We start from the raw sequence: 6,858 nt of genomic DNA, 5'->3' as shown, positions 1-6,858 counted from the left end.
TATGTTTAGATCTTTTAATTTCCTCCAATGTCTTTGCACCCAATCCCTCAAAAGGTATATCAACTCCATGGTTGACGTCTCAGGCATAATTTCAAATTGGTTATTTGAAAAGTGTCTCTCGAAAAGTGACTCTCGTGTCTCCCATAATATCAAAGAATTTATGTGCTAAGCAAACATTGCTAATATGCATTCATGCTAATTTTAATCAGTGCATACCAATGACAAGAATCTTAAACAGGTATAACTTGTTTTTATACATTAAAAAAACATTGGTAATCTCAATTTCCCTCACCCATAGACACTAGCCTAAGAAATAGTAGTGGTTGGTGGGTTAAAATGAACTGAATATGATTGGGACTTGGGTAATATGGGGTGTCTAAGTCCTATATCAAGCCGTATGGAATGCTCGGTGGAGTATTAAAGTACTTGATTTCAAACTTACAGAAAATTGCATGAACTTAGATTTCGAACTCTAAATCATCACAAGTTTTCATCTGAGAGAATTAATAAGAACGGGAAAAATTACATTTTAACATAATACAACTGAAAAATAACCACATAGATGGAGATATCTAAACTAAGACATGGAGAAAACAAGACTAATGTAAGTTCACAGCAAAATACCTTTACTTCTGGTATTATCTCCATAAAGGACTTTCGCCTAGGTTTAGCATTTTCAGGATATGTCTTTGACCTATTTACATGACTAGCATCCCTTGTTACCAGCCAACCTCAAATTACTGCAAGAAAAGGAAACAGATGATAAGCAAATCAACATCATCTCCAATAACTTTTGACAGAAAGCAGAATCATTCTAACCAGATTGTAATAGTATGATTGCATGGATCTCCTCCAGTTTTCTAGAATAAATTGTTATTGAAGACTTCACCATAACACCATATCTCCTTCTTGTATTTTCTCCACGAATAACTGCAACGCAACAAAAATAGCAATTTAAAAACAAAGTAGAACTAAGGTTATAAATAAGCACCTGAGAGGCCGTGAAAATTTTATGATTTGAGTCATTGATTTAGGCATCTAAAGTTCTTAATTCAAATAGCATCAATTAGGTTTTTGAATAATATTTTGGAAGTACCAGCCAAATTGCACTGACATTTCATTTATCATTATATTTTTATGAAAGCATTTACTTCACAAATCTTAATTAAAATGAAGAAAATGTGCATAATGCCTACAATAATTGATACTTTAGCTCCAAATGAAAATTATATAGTTACTGGCAGTACATGATTGTAATGTTGTCATTCCATTCTTAAGTTCACAGAAATAACCACGAGCTTGATGACCACGGAAGCATTTTTGAATCTCAAGTATTCCCTGCAAAACCTGTTTTCTCTTATTCTCCGGTGCATCAATCTACAAAACACAAGAATAACTAAGAGATACCACAATGTAAACTCAACCAAAACATAATATAATTTAAAATTCTGCTACGCAAAAGATTCATGGTTCAAAAACAAGATACTAATTTATGTAGCAGAAACTAATAATTTAGCAAAAACAAATGGTTGATAAACTTTGACTGGCATACAGCTCTTCAAAGTGCAATTGAACATGAAATACGATTCCAATGCCAAACTAAGGAGAGGTAGTTATAAATCCAACCAACATGAAGCAGTGGAAGAAAACAAAAAGTATAAAGTATGACTTCCACCCCTGCACAGAAAACTTGGACTTTAGACATATACCTGCCCTGCTCGAAGATACAATTTGGTGTAGCCAACATGGTACACCAAATAAGAAGGATTAATTCCATTGACTAGAGCACCTTGAAATACAACAAAAGTTTTACTTTACAAAAAAAAAAACAGTTAAGATGCTTGTATGGGAGTAGTTTATATTTTAAAAGTTCTATTTAAATGAAATGAAGTTTATAGCTAAACTTAATATATAGTATTCTCACTATAACACAAAGTTACATTTTGTTTTCGATCGACGAAATACCTCGTCTTAGACTTATTAGTTTTTGAAAATATTAGCTAGCTCTGTGATTACTTGGGCCAACATATATTCTTCAGCAGTATTTACCTGGAATATAAACATTATTTTTGCTTTCTCTGGAATATATGTTAATTTTTGAAAGGTAAGAGAGCCACTTCACATTGGTTTACTATTGTTGATTTGATGCTACGAATTAGTACATATGTTAGAATTGTATGTCTTGACAAAGCATGTAAAACATAAAGAATATTTACCTAAGCCTTAACTATTCATTCTTTCAAAATGCCCAATATGTGGAATAAATTTGAACCATATATAACCAAGGGGAAGAAAGATAGCTAGGCTGGTAGCAAAAAGGAAATTGATGCTTTTAATTTCCCAAGTGATGTATCTTTATACTTGAAACATTTGAAGCAAAAGAAGATAATGTATTCTAGTTTTAAAATGAAAACACTAGGAATAACTTGGCATGAATGTGTTTGATGTTGTGTAGGAGGCAGAAATAAGAGTGCCAAACAAGTATGCATTAGAGCAAAGTGAATTACTGCAAGCTCAATCAGTGAATCCCAGTCATTCTCCTTCTATTGGTGTGGGACAGAATAGTAAAAGAAAGCAGGTAAGAAAAATATATAATGCGTGTTTTTTTTTTCAAGTACAAAATGATAAACCTTATTTTCTTTCCTTTCATACAACTCACTAGTAGTGTTTAATAGCTTCTTTGGTTATATTTTCAGATATTTACCTGAGCATCTGAATTTTTTTTGTACACTTTGAAATTTATCTGAAATGTGCATGACATATTAAATGCCTGTTTTAACAAACTCAAATAATGACCTTGGAGGAATTTCATGATGATTTGATATGCATCATAATTTAAACACGATACTAGAAGTATGAAAGATAGATGATTGCATAGTGTTAGTACTTGTTTGATTTATAATATGATGATGTCTCAAACTAATCAGGTGGAGCTCTGTGGCTTTGTTTTAAATGATACAGTTGGTAATTGCTTGATATGAAATCTAGTTTTTCTTTCTCATTGGGATGCCCTTGAGTGATTTTATGTTCGACCTATAAAATGTCCTCGCCTAGGTGTTGGGAGGAGGAGGATAGGATTTTCACTTATTTCAATCAAATAGATTATTGGCAGGTGAATGTTAAGCAAAATAGGATAAATATAAGCATGTAGGGCCTGAGTCAGTTTTTGTTATTGATAGTTAATTGGTGGGAATAGAGAGAGTGTGAGACTACATATATATAATTCTCTTGCAAACAGGTATCTAATCTTAATAGAAAAAAATAGAACCTAAGGATGCAAAACAAAACAACAAAACTAAAGACATTTCATTCTAGAATCTCAAAACTCATGAATCAATGGATTAAGTTGTCTTTCATTTTCACTATTCATAGCCATTAGCCTGTGCTTGGTCTATCTTATTCAATACATTTTCTGACTGACCTTTTAATTCCTATGACTCTATCAGCATGTTAGAGATATAGTTTTAAATTCTGATCGTGGTCTTTACACTTGTGTGCTCTCTTTCAAAACTTATGTTACTTCATTGAGATAAAACCCAAAATAACATAAAAAAATGAAATAAATGATACATCACATGAATATTCTAATTGAAAAGATGATTTGATATATATATAGAAGTGAATTATACTAATATGAAAAGATATATTCAATTAATAGTTGCATACAGAAAGGTTAGTTTCTCCTTGTTGGTCAGTAACTCCTGGTTTTACAGCACCAATTGGCTCATTCAGAGAAATTAAAACATTATCTATTTGAAGGAAACCAAAATTATATAAGTTCCTTCTGATTTTTTATGGAGATTTTTATAACTGTTTCTTAAAACAATTCAACACGACTTAGCGGTCAATTCCTGATCTAAAATCTATTATTAAGTTTCGAAAATTTCCTTAAAAAACAAAAAAAAAAACAGAAATAGTTGAGAGATATTTTCTCATACTCTTCCTATAGTTTCTCATCCAACAAGAAGAAATGCCAACTGCTGTATTGAAGTATTCATTCAGAAAACAAAGTTTTAGAAATAAGAAAATTGTTTAAGGGACACATTCAAATGTGTACAAGATTGAGTCCCATTTGTTTTCTTGTTTTACCAACAAACAAATCTCTAGACTTGATGAATCCTGGAATTCTTCCACTTATTGTCAAGAATGGTAACTGTGCTACAACATCTTTCCTCCCGAGTGAAACTATTGCTATTTCTGAATGTGGCTTGTAATTTTCCATCCTTCATTCTCCTCCTCCCTCTATTGTCACCTTTAAGTTCTTCACAACCACTTCAGGCTACTGCTGTGCCAAAAACCCTTGCTTGATTTCCTGTTGTATAGATTTCCATTAAAAACCCTCCTATTAGGTGGTTTGTAGAGAGATTTAAATGCCACAGATTATAGCATCTAACCAATTTATATTGGACAAAATCAAAGAGACTCCTATCCCAAGTAATACTAATACAATCACATAAATCTATAGGGAATTATGCATATAGGTCCACTTCTAAAATTTGATATCACATGCTAAACTTTTGTCTTTGAATTCAAGGATTCAAACACTTTCCCAACAAAATCACTGAAAAGACCTAAAGAACAATAATGAAAGATATGGGTAGGTAGTAAAGCCTCTACTCAACTACTCAAGACAAATAGAATTTTGAGGAATACTAGTTTCATTAGCTTATAATATACTCATCCATTTTGCATCAATATTTTCATTACCAGTAAGAAGAAACTAAATTCTGGCCAAAACCCAGGCAATAAACCATGACCTTAGTGTAGCTCATGAGAATAATACAAAACAGCACAAGACTTAGTAACTTATTGAGTTTGTTATAAAAGAAGGTAACTACAATATATAATTGTGAGAAGCTGAATACTTGTTACTAATGGCAAGCACTTACTGGAATGTCTGTAACATCTCCAATTGCAAAAATGTTGTTCCAGCCCTTGACCCTCAATCTTTCATCTACCTTGATCCTACGTTGACCATCCAAGTCATTCTTCAACACAGTTTCCTTAAGCCATGCTGAAGCAAGTGGTTTCCCTACACATAAGAAATGACAATCTGCCTCAATGGTCTCTCCATTTGAAGTTTGATATATCTTCTGTCCATCTGTGAATGCGTTCAAGTCAACTGATTGCTCTAGTTTGACCACAACATTCTTTGATTTCAACCAATTTAGAGTGTTATCCCCGGCTTTTGCCCCTACGAATTCCAGAAGCCTTGCTCCAGCAAGTTCCACACCAGTGGGACCTCCTCCAATAATCAGAATGGACTGAGCAAATTTTATCTTCAATGATGTTTTCTTTTGGATTGGTTTCTTTTGATTATCAAATGTAGATAATTCGATACGACTTTATATTTAGATTTTTCTTATAAATCTCCATTTCATTGTGCACATTTAAATACTTAATCTATTGAGGTCCTTCTTACCTTGCAAGGACCAAACACCAATCTCATCAACATTACTTGCAAAAAGCTGATAAAGCAAGGAGACAAAGACTGTCATCCAGTTCTGCTTCTGCCAAATCAGGTTCATCACTATTCTGTTGAAGACCAAACTTTTTTCTGGTAACACTTAATTAAAAGGCTTTAAATATGTTTGTTGGATGTCTTTTTGTCTCTAGTTTTATTCTATGGAATGGAGATCCATCTTCCTTTTTGATTTGTCCCATAGTGGTAAATTAGTTTTTTATTTGGGAAAACAAAAAAGATATGATGTATAAGAAAATTTCCTTATATAATAAAATTGGTTAAGTATGATTTACCTGTTTGAAGCACAACAAGTGGATAGGGAGACTTCTTATTGAAGCCTGTGCACATGTACAATGTATCCCATTTTTCATATGCATTGGTAATAATTTCATTGCAATGTTTGTAGTAACATACTCTTATGTCGTGCTTGTTAAAAATCATTTGGTAGCTCATCAAGTCATCAACATTCTCTAGTCTCTCTAGTCTAGTCTCTTTACCAACAGCACTAGAAAAACATGGAAAGTATATTATTCATTTATTGTTAGCGTAAGTATGTTGAAAAGTTAGGATAAGTACCACTAAAACTAGCTATTTTCCTTGGACACATTGCTAAACAACTTAGTTGAGGCAGTATTTGAACAAATTTTTTCATATGCATTTATACAAGAAGAAAATAAAAAGTAATGAATTGAACTCTTTTTTGTAAGTTAAAATTAACTTATACAGTAGTTTTTATTAAAATTGTCTCATCCTAATTTTTAAAAAACTAACATTTATAAGTTAATTTAAACTTGTAAAAAAACTCAATTCTTTTATGTTATTTATTTTATTTTTTTATAAGTATTAATACAAAAAAATATGCAAATGGAAAAACACAATTAAGATTACTTGAACACCGACTATTTTTCCCTGCCCCTCATGTCGTAAGAATTTGACCAAAAATAGAAATTAAATCAATTTGCGTATTGAAAAATTAATAATATTATTTCATTTGTTTATATTGTTAGCAAGATATGAAAGGAGTTTAATTTCCATATAAGAATAATATAAAAAAAATTGTTAACCAATCAAGATTCATCTCACTATAATTTTAAGATAATTATTATCAAAAATAATAAATTTATCATGCTTAATAACATGTTATTACATAATACAATTAAAAATCTGTTCATAGTGTATTCTAATAAAATTTATAAAGATAGAGAAAAAAGAAAAAAGATTTATTCTCAGTAAACGTAGACACCAAAGAACAATAGATAAAAGAGGGGAGATAAATTACTCATAAATATGTACTAGTATAATATAGTATAACAATGTGACAAATTAAATAAAAAATATCAAATGGTTGTATCGGAATTTGGAATATAAAGATATCAACATTCAACACTCAATCA

At 31.2% G+C, this 6,858-nt stretch overlaps 1 pseudogene; it reads right to left on the bottom strand.

Annotated features, from left to right (window-relative positions):
- Positions 1 to 810: 810 nt before the first annotated feature.
- On the bottom strand, positions 811 to 5,528 carry LOC114368140 (annotated as a pseudogene).
- Between the last annotated feature and the right edge of the window lie 1,330 nt (positions 5,529 to 6,858).

This window comes from Glycine soja, chromosome 9 (genome assembly GCF_004193775.1).
Source record: "Glycine soja cultivar W05 chromosome 9, ASM419377v2, whole genome shotgun sequence".
Classification (NCBI taxonomy): Eukaryota; Viridiplantae; Streptophyta; class Magnoliopsida; order Fabales; family Fabaceae; genus Glycine; species Glycine soja.
The sequence above is the reverse complement of the archived record's forward strand: the minus strand, read 5'-3'. Positions and strand labels throughout refer to the sequence as shown.